Source organism: Plecotus auritus, assembly GCF_963455305.1.
Source record: "Plecotus auritus genome assembly, chromosome: X".
Lineage (NCBI taxonomy): Eukaryota > Metazoa > Chordata > Mammalia > Chiroptera > Vespertilionidae > Plecotus > Plecotus auritus.
The window spans coordinates 70,078,578-70,104,883 of record NC_137784.1 but is presented as its reverse complement, the minus strand read 5'-3'; the positions used below and the strand labels follow the sequence as shown (position 1 = coordinate 70,104,883).

The 26,306-nt window shown below is 46.2% G+C and overlaps 1 pseudogene across 1 annotated transcript; it reads left to right on the top strand.

Annotated features, from left to right (window-relative positions):
- Positions 1-21,536: 21,536 nt before the first annotated feature.
- LOC308240157 (RNA-binding protein 12B-like) lies at positions 21,537-25,686 on the top strand (annotated as a pseudogene). Its single transcript has 2 exons — positions 21,537-22,220; positions 25,630-25,686. The product of its transcript is annotated as an RNA-binding protein 12B-like (transcript).
- The last annotated feature ends 620 nt before the right edge of the window (positions 25,687-26,306 follow it).

Here is a 26,306-nt window from a genome sequence, read left to right as displayed (position 1 = left end):
ATTTGTGCACTGGTGGGGGCATGCCCTGCGGGGATTGGCCCGCTGTGGGAGTGTCGCTCATCCCGGTCAGCTGAGTGGCTGTGGACCCGCCCTCTGAGTGGCTGTTCCCGGGTCCAGCATCTTCTGTGGAGCCAGAGCACTCACCTCTACAGGGGACCTGGTCAGGGCCTGGCCCAGGGACAACAGCACTGAGAGGTGGAGGAGTAGGCCTCAGTTCCATGGCGGCCATGAACACGCCTCCCAGCCTCCAGGGTCAGCTCTACGAGCCTGGTGGTGGTGCTGTACAGCCTGCGGGCATTGGAGGAGGCAGCAGGGAGTGAAGAGGAGGAGCCTGGGGTGAGGAGGCAACAATCACAGCCCGGATTCCTGCCTGTCGGCCCGGGGTTCACAGCAGGAGCAGCTGCTCATCCCCGTCACCTAAGCGGTGCTCCCACTGTGGTGGCACACTGACAACCAGGGGGCAGCTCCTGCATTGAGCGTCTGCCTTCTAGTGGTCAATGCGTGTCATAGCGACTGGTCAAACAGTAGTTCTGGTCGTTCTGCTGTTTGGTTGCTGAGCTTTTATTATATAGGATATCCCTTTTCCCCCAGTTGACCTCTTCTAGCCTAGACCCCCCCCCCAACCCCATCTCAGGCTTCACCACCCTATTGTTTGTGTTCATGGTTTATGTATATATGCATACAAGTTCTTTGGTTGATCTCTTTCTACCCACCCACTCTCCCCTGCCTTCCCTCTGAGTTTTGAAAGTCTGTTCCATGCTTATATACCTCTGCATCTATTTTATTCATCAGTTTATTTTGTTCATTAGATTCCACATATGAGTGAGATCATGTGATAGTTATCTTTCTCTGACTGGCTTATTTAGCTTAGCATAATGCTCTCCAGTTCCATCCGTGCTGTTGCAAATGGTAAGAGTTCATTCTTTTTTATAGCTGCATAGTATTACATTGTGTAAATGTGCCACGGCTTTTTTATCCACTCATTTGCTGATGGGCACTTGGGCTGTTTCCAAATCTTAGCTATTATAAGACAAAAATCACATGATCATATCAACTGATGCAAAAAAACATTTGACAAAATCCAACATCCTTTTTTGATAAAAAATCTCAGCAAAGTGGGAATAGAGGGATCATATCTCAAGATAATAAAAGCCATATATAACAAACCAACAACCAACATCATACTCAACGGACAAAAACCAAAACCACTTCCCCTAAGAAGAGGAACAAAACAAGGATGCCCACGTTTACCACTCCTGTTCGACATAGTATTGGAAGTGCTAGCCATAGCAATCAGACAAGAAGAAGAAATAAAAGGCATCTAAATTGGAAAAGAAGAAGTAAAACTGTCATTATTTACAGATGACATGATACTGTACATAGAAAACCCTAAAGACTCCATCAAAAATTATTAGACTTAATAAATGAATTTGGCAATGTAGCAGGATACAAAATTAATGCCTAGAAATCTATGGCATTTTTATACACCAATAATGAACTCTCAAAAAGAGAAACTAAAAAAACAATCCCATTTACCATTGCAACAAAAAAATTAAGATACTTACGAATAAACTTAACCTTTACTCGGAAGATATAGACAAGTGAAAAAATATACAGTGTTCATAGATTGGTAGAATCAACATCATTAAAATGTCCATATTTCCCAAAGAAATCCATAGACTCAATGATAAAATTTATTTATCTTCTTAAAATTCTGCTTTTATTTTATTGATTCTCTATATTTTTTTCTGTTTTCTATTTTATTTTAACACCGATCCTATTTTTTCCTACTATTCACTTTGCATTTAATTTAGACCCCTCTTTCTAGTGTAAGGTCAAACTTTCATATATTTATAACTTAAAAAGCTTCAAATTTAACACCTACCACAGTGAGCATGTTTCCAACATGCATAGGTTTTTCATTTTACCTCAAAGAATCCCACAAAATTCTGTCTGAATTTCTTTGGCCACTTTACTGTTTGTAATCGTTAAGAGACAATTAGACCAGTCTGATAATTCAAACTAGGCAGGAATTTTTTTGTCAGTTCCTGAATTTTGTATGGAATTCTTTTTCTTATTCATGACATTTGAGATATATAGCATAATTAGTACAACTACATGATTATCTTTTACTTAGAAAAAATTAGTTATTATTTTTCATGATTATTTGGAAAACGGTATTTTTCCCATCAAATATGACAAGTTATATCAATATACAGTATTTTTAATGAGGAATATATTTTTAATTTGGGGCTTAGAAAAATTATTGTCTTTTAGTATGATTTTTTGAATAGATTTGTATATGATTTCTGAAGACTAAATGTGTATTTTTATTAGCATGTAAATTGCACCCAAACTCTATTTAAATTAGGTTTACATTCCCCCAATTTTCACTTCCATATTGCTAGGTACTCACATTCTGTATCTTGCTATTTCTGTTTGGCACCTTACTCACTGCAATAAAGTAAAATTATTTGCTATATTTTAAGTACAACTGTGAACTGAATCTATTCCAAGGAAGATGTGAAATCCTACTTGCAAAATTCGATTGGCACACTGCATAACTGTTTTCACTGTTACCATTTTTGGAATGCTTTTCATTATTAAACCTATTTTGTCAAGTGTCAAACACACTAATTTATATATAATCCAGGGAACAGCTAGCTTTATTTCAGAACCCAATTTGATGTTCTTTTCCAATCTAATGCCCCACCATTCTGTCACTTCTGACAGCTTCAATGGGTGAAACAAAATGCTTTATATTTTCCTCCTCAGCTGCTGATTAGGTGGGCAGAATTTTCTCTTGAAGCTTAAGTTGTCATGTGAGTTCAATGGTTTAGTTTGTTCTGAACTTCTGATAATTGTATATTTTTTATGGATGTGTGCTCAACTTTCTGTTCACATAGTGCCATGTGTTCATGAAAATCATTTATTTTGCTAGCTTTTTTACTTTCATCAACATGTCCAATGTGTCTACCCCTGAACAGTATAACAGCGCCTAGTTCTGGGTAAGAATTTCTTCTAATGAATATGAAAGTCTTATTAACAGATTTTAATTAGATAAACATCCAGTGCTGTATATAAGCTCTATAAGTTTGAAATAAAAATAAATCCTTTCTTATGAGGAGTTAGAATAATCTTAATATGAATGAATAGCTTCCTTCTCTACTACTTTATGTTTTCTGGCTATGAAGCCTATGGTATCATCATTGCTAAGTGTGGAATTGTCACTTCCAGCTATCACACATAAAAAGTAAAACTATCATTTCATCTCAATTAAATTAAAACCACTAAAAATCTGAAAATATACCTAATGAAGATTCTATGAAAAATAATTTTTAAATGTTTCTTGTGAAATATGCAATTATTGGAGTTTCCATTTCTAGTGTTTTCTAACACTTTTATAAACATTTTATTTTTTGGAGGAAATTTTTTTCTCATGCATTTTCCCTCCAATTTATTTAAATTTTTCTCTATCAATTTATGGGTGAAGAGGAATATAAAACCAAATGCTGAAAGATAAAAATAAGTTGTTAACTGGCTGGTGTTGCTCAGTGGCTGAACATCAACGCATGAACCAGGAGGTCAGGATTTGATTCCGGGTCAGAGCATTTGCCCAGGTTGTGGGCTTGATTCCCAGTAAGGAGTGTCCAGGAGGCAGCCAATCAATGATTCTCTCTCAACACTGATGTTTCTCTTTCTCCATCTCCCTCTTTCTCTCTGAAGTCAATAAAAACATTTTTTTTTTGAAAAAGAGGAGTAAGTTCTCATATGTTGACTTATGCGCTCCCTTCATTTTGAAGAGGAAGTAGATGTAATAGATTAAAAGTGAACTAATTATATTTCTTATATCACTGTAGTTTGAAAATGTTTTTCTTCTGTCTCAAGATTTGCATTAAAAAAATCAGCTATGGGGTTTGTGTGCATTTTTCTTTTCCTGTGACTTTAGCATTATAAATAGGAGGCTAATGGAATCAATCAGATATCCCCAGAGATATAATATATGATCCACTCATTTTTAGATGCTCAAGTCCATTCAAAACTGCATTCTGGTGTGTTTGAAGAAGAGTTAGCTGAATAAACTATCACAGTAGAGGTATGCTGTCCCAAGTGTGTATTGTATTAAAGAATACATCATACAGCAGTGATAAAGAAACTGGTGGAGGATAAAAATTCCTAAAGTAAATATCAGTGTAATATATGGGATGTAATAACGTCGTGCTTGAAAAATTGATGAAACTAAAATATAAAACATGGATTGGGACATTATGAAGAAATTACTTATTTGTGGTACAATTTGGAATATAATTTATAAGCCGCTTTCTTTTGTATGTAGTATTACTTAAATTAAAGCAATAGAAAACACCTATAACGATTTAACATTTATTTAATGCAAACATTAACCATTTTTTAAAATTTCCAAGTTTTAAAATAATTCTATGATTTTTGAATGTTTCATTATATGTGTTACATACACAGACGTACAATAACATATGTCTGTATGCAGGTATGTATTCATATGCTTCGGTATGTATGTGTATATGTACATGTGTGTTTCTCATTGTGTAAATATATTTATTCTTAGTGCCAAAAACTACTTTAAAAATTTTATGAATGAATAAAAAGTGCCAAAGCCCATCATTTCTACAGCTCTTGTATCTGTACAGAGTAAAGCAGAGTAAATCAAGAGAATTGTTTAATTTTGAAATAAGTAAGCCAATTATTAAACAGTTAAAATTACTTATCCCTAGATATTCCACTGACAGTCTCTGCTCAGCTGTTAATATCATACTACAATTTGTACAAGAAATAAGATCTAGTCACCTGCCTCAATTTATTTCCTGGGCCTTCCTCCTGGAATAGGAGAAAAATGAATATTAGTCCTCTTAATAAATCCTTCCTTATTAAGCCTAAATTCAGAATGAAATTTGGGGTAACTAATATAAGCTGTCTATGCAGACCTGCTCACTCACAATTTCAGGCTAAAACATTAGTAGTACTTAGTAGTGCACAGAAATTCAGCTATCTTGCATTTTATGAGAGAAAGGAAGGGCAACAGCCAGGGTCCCTAAGGCGCTGCCCCGAGCCCGGCTGGACAGCTGGTGTTGCAGGCCAGCCCAGCACCGCCTGCGATTTGCATACCCATGGTGCACCGCGAAATCAGAAATCAGATCCCACGCTGATTTCCAGCCCCACTGGAATATGCCCACTGCCGCTGGGCACACCGCCTGGTAGGAAGGCAGGGTCTCCACCAATGCCAGGATGGAGTGCGGACTGCGCGGGCACTCAGCAACCATAACTGCACTGAGGGTTCGTTGCTCTAGGAGACCACGAGCTGCTTAAGCAAAGCATGCTCTGTGGCTGCTCGGGACAAGCTGGGAGTTCTTTTCCAATTTTTGGAGGCCTCATCATCATGAGGCTGATTTGCAGTTAAAAAACAGAAAATTGCTTTCAATGGTGCTTTACTATACCTTCCTTGCCCTGAACTACTGGCCGCCATTGGTCCCTCCATTTATTCCTCCCCACGCACCATACTGCTGGCCGCCATTGGTCCCTCCATTTATTCCTCCCCACGCACAATACTGATGGCCGCCATTGTTCCCTCCCCACTTCGGCACTGCTGGCCGCCATTGGTCCCGCCCCACGCTCTGCTCTGCTGGCCGCCATAGGTCCCTCCACACCTCTGCACTGCTGGCCGCCATTGGTCCCTCCCCATCTCTGAACTGCTGGCCGCCATAGGTCCCTCCACACCTCTGCACTGCTGGCTGCCATTGGTCCCTCCCCATGCTCTGCCCATGCTCTGCACTGCTGGCTGCCACTGGTCCCTCCCCACGCTCTGCACTGCTGGCTGCCATAGGTCGGCCCCACGCTCTGCTCTGCTGGCTGCCATTGGTCCCTCCCCACGCTCTGCTCTGCTGGCCGCCATTGGTCCCTCCCCACGCTCTGCACTGCTGGCCGCCATTGGTCCATCCCCACGCTCTGCACTGCTGACCGCCATTGGTCCCTCCCCACGCTCTTCACTGCTGGCGGCCATTGGTCCCTCCCCCTTCTCTGCTCTGCTGGCCGCCATTGGACCCTCCCCACGCTCAGCACTGCTGGCCGCCATTGGTCCCTCCCCACGCTCTGCACTGCTGGCTGCCATTGGTCCCTCCCCACGCTCTGCACTGCTGGCTGCCATTGGTCCCTCCCCATGCTCTGCCCATGCTCTGCACTGCAGGCAGCCATTGGTCCCTCCACACCTCTGCACTGCTGGCCACCATTGGTCACTCCCCACCTTTGCACTGCTGGCTGCCATTGGTCACTCCCCACCTCTGCACTGCTGGCCACCATTGGTCCCTCCCCATCTCTGAACTGCTGGCCGCCATAGGTCCCTCCACACCTCTGCACTGCTGGCCGCCATTGGTACCTCCCCACGCTCTGCACTGCTGGCTGCCATTGGTCGGCCCCACGCTCTGCTCTGCTGGCTGCCATTGGTCCCTCCCCACGCTCTGCACTGCTGGCCGCCATTGGTCACTCCCCACGCTCTGCACTGCTGACCGCCATTGGTCCCTCCCCACGCTCTGCACTGCTGGCCGCCATTGGTCCCTCCCCACGCTCTGCACTGCTGGCCGCCATTGGTCCCTCCCCACGCTCTGCACTGCTGGCCGCCATTGGTCACTCCCCACGCTCTGCACTGCTGGCCGCCATTGGTCCCTCCCCACGCTCTGCACTGCTGGCCGCCATTGGTCCCTCCCCACGCTCTGCACTGCTGGCCGCCATTGGTCCATCCCCACGCTCTGCACTGCTGGCCGCCATTGGTCCCTCCCCACGCTCTGCACTGCTGGCCGCCATTGGTCCATCCCCACGCTCTGCACTGCTGACCGCCATTGGTCCCTCCCCACGCTCTTCACTGCTGGCGGCCATTGGTCCCTCCCCCTTCTCTGCTCTGCTGGCCGCCATTGGACCCTCCCCACGCTCAGCACTGCTGGCCGCCATTGGTCCCTCCCCACGCTCTGCACTGCTGGCTGCCATTGGTCCCTCCCCACGCTCTGCACTGCTGGCTGCCATTGGTCCCTCCCCATGCTCTGCCCATGCTCTGCACTGCAGGCAGCCATTGGTCCCTCCACACCTCTGCACTGCTGGCCACCATTGGTCACTCCCCACCTTTGCACTGCTGGCTGCCATTGGTCACTCCCCACCTCTGCACTGCTGGCCACCATTGGTCCCTCCCCATCTCTGAACTGCTGGCCGCCATAGGTCCCTCCACACCTCTGCACTGCTTGCCGCCATTGGTACCTCCCCACGCTCTGCACTGCTGGCTGCCATTGGTCCCTCCCCACGCTCTGCACTGCTGGCCGCCATTGGTCACTCCCCACGCTCTGCACTGCTGACCGCCATTGGTCCCTCCCCACGCTCTGCACTGCTGGCCGCCATTGGTCCCTCCCCACGCTCTGCACTGCTGGCCGCCATTGGTCCCTCCCCACGCTCTGCACTGCTGGCCGCCATTGGTCACTCCCCACGCTCTGCACTGCTGGCCGCCATTGGTCCCTCCCCACGCTCTGCACTGCTGGCCGCCATTGGTCCCTCCCCACGCTCTGCACTGCTGGCCGCCATTGGTCCATCCCCACGCTCTGCACTGCTGGCCGCCATTGGTCCCTCCCCACGCTCTGCACTGCTGGCCGCCATTGGTCCATCCCCACGCTCTGCACTGCTGACCGCCATTGGTCCCTCCCCACGTTGTGCACTGCTGGCCGCCATTGGTCCCTCCCCACGCACTGCACTGCTGACCGACATTGGTCCCTCCCCACGCACTGCACTGCTGACCGACATTGGTCCCTCCCCACGCTCTGCACTGCTGGCCGCCATTGGTCCCTCCCCACGCTCTGCACTGCTGGCCGCCATTGGTCCATCCCCACGCTCTGCACTGCTGACCGTCATTGGTACCTCCCCACATCTGCACTGCTGTGCGCCATTGGTCCCTCCCCACACTCTGCACTGCTAGCTGCCATTGGTCCATCCCCATGCTGTGCCCATGCTCTGCACTGCTGGCCGCCATTGGTCCCTTCCCACACTCTGCACTGCTGGCCGCCATTGGTCCCTCCCCACGCTCTACTCTGCTAGCCACCATTGGTCCCTACCCAACTCTGCACTGCTGGTCGCCATTGGTCCCTCCCCACGCTCTGCACTGCTGACCGCCATAGATCCCTCCCCACTTTCTGCACTGTTGGCCGCCATTGGTCCTTCCCCACCTCTTCACTGCTGGCCGCCATTAGTCCCTCCCCACGCTCTGCATTGCTGGCAGCCATTGGTCCCTCCCCATGCTCTGCCCATGCCCTGCACTGCTGGCTGCCATTGGTCCCTCCCCACGCTCTGCACTGCTGGCCGCCATTGGTCCCTCCACAAGCTCTGCACTGCTGGCTGCCATTGGTCCCTCTACACGCTCTGCACTGCAGGCCGCCATTGGTCCCTCCACACCTCTGCACTGCTGGCCGCCATTGGTCCCTCTCCACCTCTGCACTGCTGGCCGCCATTGGTCCCTCCCCACGCTCTGCTCTGCTGGCTGCCATTGGTCCCTCCCCACGCTCTGAACTGCTGGCTGCCATTGGTCCCTCCACATGCTCTGCACTGCTGGCCACCATTGTTCACTCCCCACTCTCTGCACTGCTGGCTGCCATTTGTACCTCCCCACGCTCTGCACTGCAGGCTGCCATGGGACCCTCCCCATGTTCTGCCCATGCTCTGCACTGCTGGCCGCCATTGGTCCCTCCACACCTCTGCACTGCTGGCCGCCATTGGTCACTCTCCACCTCTGCACTGCTGGCCGCCATTGGTCCCTCCCCACGCTCTGCTCTGCTGGCTGCCATTGGTCCCTCCCCACGCTCTGAACTGCTGGCTGCCATTGGTCCCTCCACATGCTCTGCACTGCTGGCCACCATTGTTCACTCCCCACTCTCTGCACTGCTGGCTGCCATTTGTACCTCCCCACGCTCTGCACTGCAGGCTGCCATGGGACCCTCCCCATGTTCTGCCCATGCTCTGCACTGCTGGCCGCCATTGGTCACTCCCCACGCTCTGCACTGCTGACCGCCATTGGTCCCTCCCCACACTCTGCACTGCTGGCCGCCATTGGTCCCTCCCCACGCTCTGCACTGCTGGCCGCCATTGGTCCCTCCCCACGCTCTGCACTGCTGGCCGCCATTGGTCACTCCCCACGCTCTGCACTGCTGGCCGCCATTGGTCCCTCCCCACGCTCTGCACTGCTGGCCGCCATTGGTCCCTCCCCACGCTCTGCACTGCTGGCCGCCATTGGTCCATCCCCACGCTCTGCACTGCTGACCGCCATTGGTCCCTCCCCACGTTGTGCACTGCTGGCCGCCATTGGTCCCTCCCCACGCACTGCACTGTTGGCCGCCATTGGTCCCTTCCCATGCTCTGCACTGCTGGCCGCCATTAGTCCCTCCACACCTCTGCACTGCTGGCCACCATTGCTCACTCCCCATGGTCTGCACTGCTGGCCGCCATTGGTCCCTCCCCACGCTCTGCACTGCCGGCCTCCATTGGTCCCAACCCACGCTTTGCTCTGCTGGCCGACATTTGTCGTTCCCCACGCTCTGCACTGCTGACCGCCATTGGTCCATTCCACGCTCTGCACCGCTGGCCTCCATTGGTCCATCCACACCTCTGCACTGCTGACCACCATAGGTCCCTTCCCACGCTCTGCACTGCGGGCTGCCACTGGTCCCACCACACCTCTGCACTGCTGGCCACAATTGGTCCCTCCCCACGCTCTGCACTGCTGGCCGCCATTGGTCCCTCCCCACGCTCTGCACTGCTGACCGCCATTGATCCCTACCCACTTTCTGCACTGTTGGCCGCCACTGGTCCCACCACACCTCTGCACTGCTGGCCACAATTGGTCCCTCCCCACGCTCTGCACTGCTGGCCGCCATTGGTCCCTCCCCACCTCTGCACTGCTGGCCACCATTGGTCACTCCCCATGCTCTGCACTGCTGGCCGCCATTGGTCCCTCCCCACGCTCTGCACTGCCGGTCTCCATTGGTCCCACCCCACACTTTGCTCTGCTGGCCGCCATTTGTCGCTCCCCACGCTCTGCACTGCTGACCCCCATTGGTCCATACCATGCTCTGCACAACTGGACGTCATTGGTACCTCTCCACATCTGCACTGTTGTCCGCCATTGTTCCCTCCCCACAATCTGCAATGCTGGCCGCCATGGTCCCTCCCCACGCTCTGCACAGCTGGCCGTCATTGGTACCTCCCCACATCTGCACTGCTGGGCGCCATTGGTCCCTCCACACCTCTGCACTGCTGGCCACCATTGGTCATTCCCCATGCTCTGCACTGCTGGCCGCCATTGGTCCCTCCCCACGCTCTGCACTGCTGGCCGCCATTGGTCCCTCCCCATGCTCTGCATTGCCGGCCTCCATTGGTCCCACCCCACACTTTGCTCTGCTGGCCGCCATTTGTCGCTCCCCACGCTCTGCACTGCTGACCGCCATTGGTCCATACCACGCTCTGCACAACTGGCCGTCATTGGTACCTCTCCACATCTGCACTGCTGGCCGCCATTGTTCCCTCCCCACACTCTGCAATGCTGGCCGCCATGGTCCCTCACCACGCTCTGCACTGCTGGCCGTCATTGGTACCTCCCCACATCTGCACTGCTGTGCGCCATTGGTCCCTCCCCACACTCTGCACTGCTAGCTGCCATTGGTCCATCCCCATGCTGTGCCCATGCTCTGCACTGCTGGCCGCCATTGGTCCCTTCCCACACTCTGCACTGCTGGCCGCCATTGGTTCCTCCCCACGCTCTACTCTGCTAGCCACCATTGGTCCCTACCCAACTTTGCACTGCTGGTCGCCATTGGTCCCTCACCACGCTCTGCACTGCTGACCGCCATAGATCCCTCCCCACTTTCTGCACTGTTGGCCGCCATTGGTCCCTCCCCACCTCTTCACTGCTGGCCGCCATTAGTCCCTCCCCACGCTCTGCATTGCTGGCAGCCATTGGTCCCTCCCCATGCTCTGCCCATGCCCTGCACTGCTGGCTGCCATTGGTCCCTCCCCACGCTCTGCACTGCTGGCCGCCATTGGTCCCTCCACAAGCTCTGCACTGCTGGCCGCCATTGGTCCCTCTACACGCTCTGCACTGCAGGCCGCCATTGGTCCCTCCACACCTCTGCACTGCTGGCCGCCATTGGTCCCTCTCCACCTCTGCACTGCTGGCCGCCATTGGTCCCTCCCCACGCTCTGCTCTGCTGGCTGCCATTGGTCCCTCCCCACGCTCTGAACTGCTGGCTGCCATTGGTCCCTCCACATGCTCTGCACTGCTGGCCACCATTGTTCACTCCCCACTCTCTGCACTGCTGGCTGCCATTTGTACCTCCCCACGCTCTGCACTGCAGGCTGCCATGGGACCCTCCCCATGTTCTGCCCATGCTCTGCACTGCTGGCCGCCATTGGTCCCTCCACACCTCTGCACTGCTGGCCGCCATTGGTCACTCTCCACCTCTGCACTGCTGGCCGCCATTGGTCCCTCCCCACGCTCTGCTCTGCTGGCTGCCATTGGTCCCTCCCCACGCTCTGAACTGCTGGCTGCCATTGGTCCCTCCACATGCTCTGCACTGCTGGCCACCATTGTTCACTCCCCACTCTCTGCACTGCTGGCTGCCATTTGTACCTCCCCACGCTCTGCACTGCAGGCTGCCATGGGACCCTCCCCATGTTCTGCCCATGCTCTGCACTGCTGGCCGCCATTGGTCACTCCCCACGCTCTGCACTGCTGACCGCCATTGGTCCCTCCCCACACTCTGCACTGCTGGCCGCCATTGGTCCCTCCCCACGCTCTGCACTGCTGGCCGCCATTGGTCCCTCCCCACGCTCTGCACTGCTGGCCGCCATTGGTCACTCCCCACGCTCTGCACTGCTGGCCGCCATTGGTCCCTCCCCACGCTCTGCACTGCTGGCCGCCATTGGTCCCTCCCTACGCTCTTCACTGCTCGCCGCCATTGGTCACTCCCCACGCTCTGCATTGCTTGCCGCCATTTGTCCCTCCCCACGCTCTGCACTGCTGGCCGCCATTGGTCCCTCCCCACGCTCTGCACTGCTGGCCGCCATTGGTCCCTCCCCACGCTCTTCACTGCTGGCCGCCATTGGTCACTCCCCACGCTCTGCATTGCTGGGCGCCATTGGTCCCTTCCAATGCTCTGCACTGCTGGCCACCATTGGTCCCTCCCCACGCTCTGATCTTCTGGCCGCCATTGGTCCCTCCCCACGCTCAGCACTTCTGGCCGCCATTGGTGCCTCCCCACGCTCTGCACTGCTGACCGCAATTGGTCCCTTCCCACGCTCTGCACTGCTGGCCGCCATTGGTCCCTACCCACGCTCTGCCCTGCTGACCGCCATTTGTCCCTCCCCACGCTCTGCACTGCTGGCTGCCATTGGTCCCCCCCCACCTGTGCACTGCTGTCCGCCATTGGTCCTTCCCCACCTCTGCACTGCTGGCTGACATTCGTCCCTCCCAATGCTCCGCCCATGCTCTGTACTGCTGGCCGATATTGGTCCCTCCCCACGCTCTGCACTGCTGGCTGCCATTGGTCCCTCCCCACGCTCTGCACTGCAGGCCGCCATTGTTCACTCCACACCTCTGCACTGCTGGCCACCATTGGTCCCTCCCCATGCTCTGCCCATGCTCTGCAATGCTGGGCGCCATCAGTCTCTCCCCAGGCTCTGCACTGCTGGCCGCCATTGGTCCCTCCCCAGGCTCTGCACTGCTGGCGGCCCTTGCTCCCTCCCCACGCTCTGCACTGCTGACCGCCCTTGGTCCCTCCTCATGCTCTGCTCTGCTGGCCGCCATTGTTCCCTCCCCACGCTCTGCACTGCTGGCCGCCATTGGTCCCTCCCCACGCTCTGCACTGCTGGCCGCCATTGGTCCCTCCCCACACTCTGCACTGCTGGCCGCCATTGGTCCCACCAAAGGCTGTGCACTGCTGGCGGCGATAGGTCCCTCCCCATGCTCTGCACTGCTGGCCTCCATTGGTCCCTCCCCACGCTCTGCTCTGCTGGCCGCCATTGGTCCCTCCCCAAGCTCTGCATTCCTGGCCGCCATTGGTCCCTCCCCACGCTCTGCCCTGCTGGCCGCCATTGGTCCCTCCCCACGCTCTGCACTGGTGACCGCCATTGGTCCCTCCCCACGCTCTGCACTGCTGTCCGCCATTGGTCCCACCCCACGCTCTGCACTGCTGGCCGCCATTGGTCCCTCCCCATGCTCTGCACTGCTGGTCGCCATTGGTCCCTCCCCATGCTCTGCACTGCTGGCCGCCATTGGTCCCTCCCCACGCTCTGCACTGCTGGTCGCCATTGGTCCCTCCCCATGCTCTGCCCATGCTCTGCACTGCTGGCTGCCATTGGTCCCTCCCCATGCTCTGCACTGCTGGCCTATCACCCACCACTGTCCTGCACTGACCACCCCTCCACCCCCACCTTTCCCCAGGACCCAGCAAGGCTCCTTCCTCCTTCAGGTCTCAAACAAACTTATGGAGATCTACACTTTCCATCCTGTATAAAACAGTCCCACTCCCACCACATTGAAGTAGGAATTTTTAGGGGTGAAGTAGGCAGGTTTAGGGAATTTTTTAAATTAAGGGGGTCCATGGAGAAAGCATAGGCTTCAAAGCTGCATAGGTTACATTTCCATAAGACAGGGAAGTTGGGAGAGGCAGAGCAGTTACATTTCCATATGACAAGGGAGTTGGGAGAGGCAGCAGTTACATTTCCATAAGACAAAGGAACTGGGAGTAGCCAAAGGTCTATATTTACAAAATAAAGAAGGAAGGCCTCACATGTCCCTTTTAAGTTTTGACCTTTGAACTCATGAGTTGCTCTAGTGACCAAACCGAAGGGGAATAGTGGCCAATCAGAGGGGACATTGAGGCACAAAACTGCAGCCTTTATAAAATGGGAAAAAGGAACTCGGTGGGACTCTTTCCCCCTCCCCATGTGGGAGTCTGTACTTCTTTAATAAATTTCCACCTTTGCTACACCACCTTTCGTTCGTGGTTTCATTCTTCACTCCACCAGACAAGAGCCTGTGGAACCATCCTGCCCAGGGGAACACCTCGCGTTTCCAGTCCAAAAAATCCCGTATCAATCAGCTGCTTAGGTAAATCTGCATGGTTTATATAGTATCAGTCACAAAATTGCTTAAGTAGGAGCTGTTGTTGGGATTTCCCATGTTTATATCAAGTCTTTTGGCTGTAATTTGCAATTGCAAAGCTCAGAAAGAAAAGTTTTAGTTCTCAGTAATTCAAATCCAAGTGTGGACCAAAGGGGCCACATGCTAACCTGCAAGCTCAGGGCAGGCCTGCATGACAGTCTTGCAAACTCAGAGACCTAAAGTAACCACAAAGGGTGGTCTGAAATTAAACTTAAACTAAAAGCAGTTATGGTGGGCAGTTATGTCCTAGGCTGGTATCTTCACTGACAAGGTCAACCTTTACCTTAACTGAGCCTAACTGTCTTTTTGCATCTATAATAACATACCCTTGAAATGTCTGGGTAACTTGTAACTTCCCCTTTTTTGGACCCCTTGGGGCACAACCTAATGTGCCTGGGCGCCATGACAGATACCACAAATTCCTTTATTATCATGTTAATTGTTCCTGCACCCACCTAAGTATGTGTCCATCATTTTACTTTTTATTCAATCCCAGGGGTTTCCCGGATTTGCTTTCTCCTGCCTCTCTAGTCTATCACCGATGGATTTCATGTAACCCACCTATGTCCCTTTCCTTTGATTGCAATGTATAAATACAAATGTAACCCGCCATTCTCTGGAGCATTATCTCAATTCGTTGAGGTTCTGCTTCCCGGCATATGTCGACAGTTTGGCTCAAATAAACTCACAAAAATTCTTTACAGGTTTCAATTTTTTTGTTTGTTTGTTTTGTTTTTTGTTTTTTTACATTAACAAAAGGATGAGATAAAAATGAAACATTAGTTTGGTGGGTTGTTGCCAAATATTTAAGAAACAAAATGAAAAAATTAAGATTCAGTTCAGTTTATGAGTGACAAATATAATTTTGAAATCAGTTAACTGAATTAGTCTAATATCTGCAACTATGTATTAGAGATTATATTGAAGCACAATTTCCCCTAAAATCACCCTCATTTTTATCCAAAAGCCAAATTAGAACCAATTTATTTGCTCCATTAAATTCAGCTTCAATTTGGCCTGATTATTTACATGAACACAAAAAGAGTAGCAATTGATCACATAGGTTCTCTTAAATCTGCTTTGCTGGAATCTCATAAGGAACCTCTGAATTGAACTTTAGACCCTCAGAGTCTGAACAAATTTACAGGGATATTGTGTAGTGGCTATTGTGCTGCTTGTGGGTTGAGTTCCAAGGGGCTGTCACCTCCCGAGTCATCTTTAACTCTCTTAAATGTCTCAGTTTCTCTCCCCAGATGTCTAATACAACAGTGAAGACCCAGAGTGTGAGGGAACCAACCCTTAGCATGTGTTTCTGGACACGTCAATTATTTAATTACAGTTGAGTTGTAATTCCATTAAATCTGTATAATGCTTTGGGTAATATGGCCATTTTAATTATGCCGATTCTTCCAAAATATGAATATTAATATCTTTTGATTTTTTGTGTCTTTTTCAATCTCTTTTAACAATCTTTGTAGTTTTAAGTGCTTAGGTCCTTCACATTCTATGTTAAGTTTATTCCTAGATATTTTATATATTTTTTGTAAATAGTGCTTTATTTAAGGAAAAAAATGCTTACTTTTTTTTTTTTTTACTTTTCTTTTCAGCATCTATTCCTTTACGTGAAATAATTGGATAGGAAATATTTCCAGAAAATTGATATTTGTTATTACTGGAGTATAAGAAGATGCAATGTGAATACATGTATGATGCAGAGGTTAAAATGAACTAAAATGATAATATTTTCTCCAATTGCAATAAAATAAAACAAAAAAGAAAGAAGACAAAGATTAAGAATGTGATCACTGGGTTAAAGGAGAACACCTGAAAAATATATAATTTTATTAACTAACGTCACCCCAATAAATCCAATAAAAAAGAAAAAAGAATAATCACCCGTAAAAGCTAAAATTCAAAAGATCTAGAAATTACATTGAGAAACTGCATGTAAAATTATAAGCCATTTTTGTAATACTTCCTCATGCCCATAATGCTAATGCATGTGTTATTGAAAAGATATTCAAAATTATCATCATTATGTAAAGAAAAAGAATGAATTTGTTCATGAATATAAATGTACTTATTTCTTGTTCTGTCCTAAATTTTACTTCCTCCTACCAGCAAGCATCTATAGATTTTACCTTGCTGAAAGTCACTCAAAATCAATATAATACAAAGCTGTTTTCTTACGAGTGAAATTTAACCTTCAAATGCTTCTTCAGCAGTAGAAGTATTTTAGGACAGTCATAACTTTACCATTGACTTCTTTTCATTTACTCCTGTACTTTGTAATTCTTTGCATTATTCGCCTGAGGATTTGACCTAGAAAAGATGATAGGCAGCCAAAAACCTCACAGGAATGTGATATCATTCCAATCTTAGGGTATTCGGATAACACCATCACACAGATATGTTCCAGAGCTACATAAATTTTATCTTCTATAAACACAAATGATCTTGCACTTTTCACTTTGATTTTGTTTCAATTTATAAGAAATAGCTAACCATAGCAGCTGCAAAAAGTGGTCACACATAATGTGATCTTTAAGCAAATGTTTATTCATGAGATACCCATTTCTATGCCAGTGTTCTCCAGCTGACTAGTTGTTCAGCGTGTATTATAATAATCTCCACATGGTGCATTAGCAGGCACTAAGCAACCAGCAATAAGGCATCTGCCATGCATTTAAAAACAAATATCAAAAGTAATTCTCTAGGAAAAAATTATAGATTTTTATATAGACTAAAGATGATTTGACTATTTGCACCGTTTATAAGACATTTTCTTAAAAGATATATACAATACTACCATCAAATAATGGGTACACACACACACACACACAGATCCTCCATAAAATGTAAAGGTCCATTGTCTTCTAAATAAGGAAATTTCAACTTTTTTTATTGGAACCCACAGCAAGAAATAGCGTTCAGACTATAAACCATAAAATAGATTTGTGTGTTTCTTTATATATCTAACTGGAGTAAAAGTTTCATGAAACTTGAAAGTGAACACTAATATTTTTATCCTCTTCTATTCCATTCTGTTTCATTTAAAAAACCTCTCTGGTTGTGACCACTGAATTTATCTCCTAGAAAATTTTCATGACTATTTGAAAGTCACTCCTCTAAAATTATGCCACTATAGCAATTATTAATGTTTGTATTTATTTCCAACTAAATAGGATTATTAAAGCAATACTTTAGAAATATAAATAGAAACTGTGCTAAATTTAAAAAATGTGAACTTCTGGGTTACTATTAATTTTTGTAAATATTAGAAGGTTTGATCTAAATAGCATTTGTTCAGCTTCTGAATATCATGGTGTATATATAAAAACATTAAAATCTGGCCATAGCTGGTTTGGCTCAGGAGATAGAGCGTCGGCCTGCAGACCAAAGTTTCCCAGGTTCAATTCCAGTCAGGGGCACGTACCTCGGTTGCAGGCTCCTCCCCGGCCCAGGCCCTTGGCAGGGCTCATGCAGGAGGCAACCACTCTATGTGTTTCTCTCACATCGATATTTCTTTCTCTTTCCCTCTCTCTTCCACTCTCTCTAAAAATCGATGGAAAAATATCCTCAGGTAAGGATTAAACAACAACATTAAAGTATGGACAACTTTAGAAATAAAAAAGCATTTTTATTAATCACTCCAATCACTACTCTGATAATCATTTACTCTGACCTTGCAAATTAATATAGCGTTCTTCTTTATAATCACACAAATATAAATGTAACATGTTCTATAAAATTATTTTGAAGTTTATTTTTGTAGACTACCACCTGAATGCTTATTCTCAGTTATTTCCATCAAATCAAGTAAGACTGAAATAGAATATTAATCCAGCCAATTTATTGTAGTCCCATCTTCTTCCCATTTGTATATTCACTAGGTCATATGGAAGGGACTAATTAAAAACAATTTTGTCTTCTATTAAAGTCTAATTTGGAAGAAATTTTCATAGAGAACCAGTCTAATCTGAAGGTCCTCAAACACAATGATTATCAAACAAAGACAAAGAGACACCAATTGCTTTGTCCAAGGGTTTTTACTGGGAAGGGAGGACCCGGCTGGCAGCTGGAAGGCCCCAATTGGCCCTGATTGCTGGCCAGGCCTAGGGACCCTACCTGTGCATGAATTTTGTGCACCAGACATCTAGTAATACAATAAAATAATGTGGGAAAATAGATTCTATCTCTTGATGGGGGGAGATCAGAAGCCACGTAAAAAATACCTGTATATTTTAGCCCTTGCTTGGTACCTCAGTTTGTTAGAGCATCATCCTGACATGCCAAGGTTGTGGGTTTGATCCCCAGTTAGGGCATATACAAGGAATAACCAATGAATGCATAAATATGTGGAACAGCAAATTGATGTTTCTCTCTCTCTCTCTTCCTTCTTCTTCCTTCTTCTTCTTCTTCTTCTTCTTCTTCTTCTTCTTCTTCTTCTTCTTCTTCTTCTTCTTCTTCTTCTTCTTCTCTCTCTCTCTCTCAAAATCAATAATAAAAGAAAAGTTTATAATAACAAAAAATTTTATCCTAAAAAGTAATGGCAGTATATAGTTCCACATCACTGTATAATAGTGTCTGATTCATGACCTCATTGCCAAGATAAACACTGTCATGTAATTTAAATTTAAAAATTTCACACATACAGCTTATAGAAATACTTAATACAAAAGAGAGCAAAATAAAAAGCAATAATACTGTCTCATTCCCCCTCACCAATAGTCCTGCTTCTGAGGGGGGAAAAAGCCACCTTTAATTGTTTCTGGTTTTAACTTTTCTGGTGTCTTATTCCATAACTCTAAAAAAATATGTTAATATCAATATTACCTAGTTCATCATTTTAAACATTACCCATTTGATTCCTGTTATTATGGGTGAGCTTTTTGATAACATATCTCTACATTTCTTCAAAGCCTCCCTACCCAAGAAAATCAAATTGGTTTTTGTTTGTTTTGTTTTTTTCGAGTATAATTCGCTTTTTAATGAGAACAATGTGTAAATGACAGAACGCCACTGCCGCGCGCAGATGGCGGCGGCGAATACCCATCGAACGCATTCTTCCCAAGGATCAAATTGTTAATATTATTTCATTTATTGTAGCCTTTATAACTTCATATAGTACACCTGTATATCTGTTTCTAGACTCTATATTTTATAATATTAAATTTGCTATCAACCCTACTCTTTCCCTTTTCCCTCCTACTTACTAGGTTCTGTCTTCTGTATTTTTACTTTTGTAAATCACTAGTAATGGCAAAAAGATATTGAGTTATATTTTTTCTCTGTGTGCTAAAATTGTGACTATTGGTGAAACTGAATCAAAACTGCATTAGATATCTCTCATTATTAGTTCAAAGTCCTGTTAGAGAGGAATCATCGGCAAATATAGTTTAGGACCAGTACATTCCTACAGGGCTCACAGATTTCCATAAGTATCCCACATTCTCCAGTTACCATCCTGCCCACCTCTAGCCCTAATGAGGGAGAGAAAAGAGTGCCTTCCATTTTTTTTGAAGTCAATGAGGGTGGCAATGTGAGTGATCTATTCATAAAGATTGGAAATGCCTGTGGGAAATGTCCTTTAGTATCTTGAAACCCATTTAGAAGTTTGTTGAAATTCAGAACTCCAAGGCTTAACTTGGGAATAAAATATAATGTCACTAACAGAATAAAATAAAATGTCAGTTTTTGGAAGAATATTCTGTGAGCCTAGGATTATGGCACTTTTGTCCTTTGCAGTTCCCTTTGCTTGCTTTGCAGAAAAGAAAGCTGCTTGACATATGTCCTCTAAATTTTATAGATTTGCTTAAATATAAAACCAGGTGATAGCTTATTTATCTGAAAGGTCTCTCAGTGGGAGGTCTTGAATATGGCATTTCATCAGAACTTAAAGAAAGCATAGCATAGTTTATGAAAAGGTAGGCCTTACCCCCACTTTGTTCCAGTCCCTTGAGATATCCTAGAGTTTGCAAAAGAGAACCAAGAAGTTCCTATTGCATGCCAATGATATAAACATATCTTTCGCCTTTCTCTAGTTTGAGCTGAATCTGATATGGTGGTGTCTGCACAGTTAGTGATAATCATTGTCCAGGCAAGTGTTTTGCTTCACCTTTACCTCCTACAGCTTTGTGAAACCATTTAGAAAGAAAAAAAAAAGTATTTTCTTTGTTCAGCCCAAGGTGCTACCCTGCTGACCTTACTATTGATAGTAAATTAAGAGGCATTTGGCAGTCTAGAATTTGAAGGCAGGAGGGCAGGAATATTCTGAGAAAGAGTACCTGTATAAAGCACATTACAAGTCACTTTGAAGTTTCGACCAGACTAATTTGTCTTAGATTGGGGAGTAGAAAAAAATTATTTGAGGCAAGTTTGAGACTAAAGCTTTAAAATGAGCAGAATTAAAATGTTAACATAAAACGAGAGAATATTTAAGCAGCTTAAAGTGAATGTAATATTATAGACTCTACCAAAGATTTGATTAAGGTACCTGGTACCCAAAAGGACAGTGAGATTCAATGTGGTACAATTGGAGACTACTCAGAAGTAGTCATTGGAAAACAACAACTCCATTTTGTGTTTATGCCTCAAAAATTTGAACAAATTGAGAGGCCCCTCAGAACTCTGGTTACATTTATATTATAATTTGTAACTGTATGTCTTCTGTGCTTTGTATACAGAATAACTCCAAAAAACAGAAATTAACCCTTCATTATAAGCATAGCAAACTGTTTTCATGGACATACAGTTTGTCTTTTTTAATTTTTTCTCTTGTACACTTTTGAGCAGGAATATATACTGAGTATTTCTCATTTTTCATGTATTTTGGGATTTTTGCCTTATTGATACATTGCTCTAATCGGAGTCTCAAGCGTATCATTTTCTGTGTGATTTCCCTCCCCCCTCCCCCTAAATACCCCTTCTGGAACTCTATGACTTCCTCCTCCATACTGAATCAGTTGAATCTAAGCCTGTAGTGCTTTCTTGGATTAGATCTCATGGTTTCTAGATTCTTATGCTCTTTCCTCTTGGTTTACTCCTTGGTGTAAAAAAGAAATATTGTCAAGTCTCTTCTGAAGAAGTTTGTAAGAGACATTCATTTGTCTGGAGCAGAGGGAGGAGTGCGCGTCATCTTCCTCTGGGCTCACCGAGGGCTCTCTGCAGCTCTTCTTCAGGGGCAGCTGCGAGGACTGGCCCCTAACCCCTGGCCTTGTGTGTCCGACTTCGCAGCAGTTTTAAGTTGCTTTTACAGAATTAGCTGGTCTCCAAGAAATAAAGAAAAAAAAAGGTATTACTGCTGTGATTTGAGCTCAGCATGGTTGTAGTCATTCATTTACTGGGGCTTCCTTTAATTGTGGGGCCTATGGATATTTGTCACTTTTTCACAGGATTGACTCTTTCTGATGGAGACATGCATACAATTGGAGGGAAAATTTGGGAGGCAAGATGTGCTACAAGCCGTGTGGGAGGGTTTATCAAGAATTCCTCTGTAGATTTCTTTCTCAGCAGTAAGGCAGAGATGTAGAAAACTATAGAAATGAAAGAACTGATCACATAGGAAGAGAGTGACCAGGATCTGGGGCATCAGGGGTTGGCTGCTTATCTACTTTTTGTTGAGGGGACTAAAGAAGAAGTAAGTAATTCTGGATATGACTCTGATTAAACAAGATGTTGGGTTTCATACTAATGGTACAGGACATGGTGATTTAAGGCCAAGGAAGATGCAGCCATTGAAGGCAGAGAATACTTACTTTTTTCTATAAGTTTGTCTTTCTTAGTAAATGAAGATGATGTCCATGTCTTTTTCTTTGTTTTATATGTGAATGGGGTAATTTTCTAAAAACATTATGAAGGTCGAAATACTAGTAATGTCATAGTAAAATTTGCTTCATGTACTATTGCTTCAGGAGGTCTGAGATGTCATAGATGTTTTGTGGGTTCCAGATTTATAGAAATAACTAGAGGCCCGGTGCATGAAATTCATGCACGGGAGAGGGAGGTGTCCCTCAGCCCAGTCTTCACCCTCTCCAATCTGGGATCCCTCTCACAATCCAGGACTGCTGGCTCCCAACTGCTCACCTGCCTGCCTTCCTGATTGCCCCTAACCACTTCTGCCTGCCAGCCTGATCACCCCCTAACCACTTCCCTGCAGGCCTGGTACCCCCCAACTGCCCTCCCCTGCAGGCCTGGGTCCCCCCCAATTGCCCTCCCCTGCAGGCCTGGTCCCCCCCAACTGCCTTTCCCTGCAGGCCTGGTCGCCCCCAACTTCCCTCCTCTGCTGGCTTGGTCACCCCTAACTGCCCTCCCCTGCTGGCTTGATCACTCCCAACTGCCTTCCCTTGCAGGCCTGGTCCCTCCCAACTGCCCTCCCCTGCTGGCCATCTTGTGGTGGCCATCTTGTGTCCACATGGGGGCAGGATCTTTGACCACATAGGGGCAGCCATCTTGTGTGTTGGAGTGATGGTCAATCTGCATATTACTCTTTTATTAGATAGGATAGAGGCCTGGTGCAGGGGTGGGGGCCAGCTGGTTTGCACTGAAGGGTGTCCCAGATCAGGGTGGGGGTTCCCTTGGGGCGTGGGGCGGCCTGGGTGAGGGGCCTGTGGTGGTTTGCAGGCCAGCCACGCCCCCTGGCGACCCAAGCGGTGGCCCTGGTGTCTGGGGTTTATTTATCTTCTACAATTGAAACTTTGTAGCCTGGAGTGGAGCCAAGCTTTCTGCTTGCTCCATGGTGGCAGCCATTTTTTTTGGGTTTATGTATCTTCTATCATTGAAACTTTGTAGCCTTGAGTGGAGGCCTAGGCTGGGAAGGCTAGGCGGAAAGCTTGGCTTCCTCCATCGCTGGGGAAACCCAAGCCTCCATCCTGCTCTCCATGGCCTAGCCATCTTGGTTGGGTTTATTTGCATATTCCCTCCTGATTGGCTTGTTGGCATGGCTGGTGGGCGTGGCTTGTGGGTGTAGCAGAGTGATGGTTAATTTGCATATTGCTCTTTTATTAGATAGGAAATGCAAGGCTCAGAACAACAGTGGGTAGAGTTTGGTGGTAGTACATTTAAGGAGGGTGACATTCCTATGAAAACTGAAGAACATTCATCACCAAGAGGAGTCAATGACAGACATTTTTTAAAAAGATCTCATTAAAAATCTCCCAGAAGACCATGTTCTTATTCCCCTCTTGGATTTTATGTTCACTTAGAAAAATCTGACCTAAGTATTAAATTTATTTAGAGATACTGATCTGACTAATGAACAGATTAGTTTTTTAATTATTTTTTATTTTTTATTGATTTCAGAGGAAAAGGGAGAGAGAGAGAGGAGAGTGAGAGGAGAGAGAGAGAGAGAGAGAGAGAGAAACATCAATGGTGAGAGAATCATTGGTCGGCTGCCTCCTGAACTCCACCTACTGAGGACCAAGCCTGCAACCCAGGCATCTGCCCTTACTGGGAATCTAACCATGACCTCTTGGTTCATAGGTCAATGCTCAATCTCTGGGCCATACCGGCCAGGCCCGATTAGTTTTTTTTATGTAAAAATGAAAGAAGAACAAGATATGCCTTTGTGATGTTCAAGACTCTGAAAGACTATAACACTGGTCTGGGTTTACGTAAGACTGTTTTACAATATCATCCAGTTTTTGTTGATCCATTTTCTAGAAAACAAATGCTGAAGTTCATTGAATGTTATGTAAAGGGAAGACCAGCTTCAATAGAGAAACAGAGGCTTGCACCCATTTTGCAAAAATACTTTCAAGAAGGCTACTCTGGCCTGAAACTGTACATGCATTTCCCATTTGATGTTACAAAGGTTAAAATACAAAAGTTCCTTGCAGATTTTCCTCTTGCTGAGGATGACATTTTGCTTGCTTTCTGGTGACAAAGGAGTTGGTCTGGGAGAAGCATTGGTGAAATTCAAATCAGAGGAAGAGGTCATGCAAACTAGTGGAAGATTCTTGAGGACAGAAATATTGTTAAGACTTATATCTGAGACCCTGGCTGGGTTGCTCTGTTGGTTAGAGCATCGTCCCTATATGCCAAGGTTTTGGCTTCCAACCCTTGTACATGCACATACAAGAATCAACTAATGAAAACTAAAGAATGTATAAAAAGTGGAACAACAAATCGATGTTTCTCTCTTTCCCTTCCTTTCTCTCTTAAAAAAATAAAAATCAATATAAATAAATTTTAAAAAGACATATCTAAGGCACAAATGCAGGAGTTTAGTGTACATTTTTTCTTGCTGTCCAGTAAGAGAATTCATAGTCATATGATAGAAATGACCCTTCCCATTAATTTAACTCAAATGATCCATCAGTATCTGCAGTGGATTTTTCTGAAAACTTTAGGCATTGGCAAGGAGACTTGAGGCAACTGGACAATTTCAAGCATCCCCAGAGAAATATCCAACAGCCTGATAGATATCCTCCAGAAGACTTTAGGCATTCCCCAAAAGATTTCAGGCACCCTTGGGAGAGACATTTTAAGGAATTTCTCTACTTCCTCTTAATATTCAGTGTTGCTTATGGGAAGTCAAATAGTAGGTCCATTTGGAGGTGAATTTCTCTCTGTCTTTTTCACTCTTTCTCATTCCCTCCCGCCTTCTCTCCCTCCACCCCACTCTCTCCCTCTATCCTCTGAAATTTTATAATGATATATCTAAACTATGTACCAATATATTGTTTGTGGAGGAGTAAATGAAGGGAATTTAGAGGAAAATGATTCAAGCATTTAATTGCTGGAAAAGGAACATGCATTTTAAACTACTTTATTAAACAAGTTAACCTTGATGGGATAAAATTATAAAACAGGATCATCCCTCTTGCACCAGTGCTTTAAACACACTTAGTCCAGTCTCTTTCTCTAGCTTGCTGATGGCAAATTGGGAAAGTCACACAGTTTTTCTTTCTGATAATAACTGTCTAAATTTCGAGTTTAAAAACGTAGTGTAATATAAGATCAAAACTTTTGTTTTTCATATAAGTCATACTTTACTCACCTCAAATCCCTCTCACCTGATGCTCAGGGTCTAGCATGTAGTATGGAGGGACATGTTCTGTTCTTTTGTTCATTTTTATCTCCTTTCTTTGTCACTACTTGTTTTGCTTTGGCACTGAAAATGGTGAGTGGTGTCAACAGATAGTTGTTGATGCCAATTCAATGCCAACAGAAATCCCCAATTTAAGGTGTAGTGAAGGAGGACACTTTATTCAGTGCAAAACGCTCAATTGTGATACCGCAAGGCTGTAAAAATGGCACTGCTGTGAGGCATCCCTAGGGCCACATGGCCTGGGGAAGGACTCTCTGCTGCTGGACAGCTCTCTGCTCTGTTTGTGGCTGCTCTGCTCTGCTCTAGCAGACATCTTTGTGGTGTGTTTGTTGTTGTTGTTCTTTATTTGTTTGTTTGTTTTTAGCTCAGCCAGGGAAGTGCAGTCTTTAGTCTTCAGTGGAAAGGGAAAGTTGCTCTCTGAACGAGAGGGGAGCTGGCTTATATGGACATAAATTCCCTGACCCTGATTGGTATGTCTTCATGCAGCTGAGGACTCCAACTCATTGCAGCACTGTCTTGATTGGTCAGTGTAGAACCACTCTGGTTGTTCAAGAGCTGCACAGCTCTACTTGGGCAGGGAAAGCCTCAGTCCTATGGTTCAAAATAGTATTCCAGGAACTCCTTTATAAGGGCTGGCTCAGATGGCAGAAACAGTGTAGGCAGGCAGTTCAGTGCAGAGCCAGGCAGTTTAGAGCCAGGCTTCTCTCTGAAGTGCAGCTTGTGTGAGAGGCCCCTGTGCAGAAATGGCTTCTAGGCTCTGTTTTTTTGTTTGTTTTGTTTTGTTTTGTTTTTAAAATTGAGCCCTGGTAGCCACCAGGAGCCCTTCTTAAGTAGGTGTCCTCTTTCTCAGTGTTTACAGTGGTAAAAGAGCAAATACCTTTTGATTTAGCTGGTCCTATTTGCAGTTTTCTCTTGCCTATCAGGTGCTTTTTAGTATATTATGTACTCAAATGTGTACTCTTTTTTTCTTGGGGTCCTTTTTGGGTTCTATAGAGACATCTTTGCGAGAGCACTCCATATTACACAATTCCTTGGTCCAAA